The sequence below is a fragment of the Tupaia chinensis genome, unplaced genomic scaffold, assembly GCF_000334495.1.
Source record: "Tupaia chinensis unplaced genomic scaffold, TupChi_1.0 Scaffold000294_1, whole genome shotgun sequence".
Classification (NCBI taxonomy): domain Eukaryota; kingdom Metazoa; phylum Chordata; class Mammalia; order Scandentia; family Tupaiidae; genus Tupaia; species Tupaia belangeri.
In genome coordinates, this window is record NW_006159779.1 from 1,439,750 (window position 1) to 1,440,132 (window position 383).

The 383-nt window shown below is 50.4% G+C and overlaps 1 protein-coding gene across 1 annotated transcript in view; it reads right to left on the bottom strand.

The window, feature by feature from the left end:
* BIK (BCL2 interacting killer) overlaps window positions 1-383 on the bottom strand; it is a 42,251-nt gene that overhangs the window by 5,188 nt on the left and 36,680 nt on the right. The gene's annotated exons all lie outside the window — the stretch shown is intronic.

Consider the following 383-nt stretch of genomic DNA (forward strand, 5'->3'; position numbering starts at 1 on the left):
TGCGCCTCGTGGCATTTTCAGGCTGCTGGCTCTGAGACTCAAAGGCCATGTGGGAGTCCAGCGACATAACCATTATGTCATCTGCTGGTCCCACCTTGCCCACTCTTCTATCAATCAATCAATTTATTTAGAAAATATTTTCCTAGGTTTTTGCTGTAGGCCATATGCACTTGCCAGAGAGTGAGAGAAAGTGAGAAATCACTTTTTTAAGATTTTTGTGATAGGGACCAGCAGTTAGCGTAATGGCTATGTCGCTGGACTCCCATGTAGTCGACCGCGGTTCGTGTCCCGGACCCAGTGGCTTAAACTCATGCCGGGCGCGTGTGCGTGCGTGCCCAAGATCCTGAGAGGAGAATGGAGGAGAAGGGATTGCGGCGTGGCCA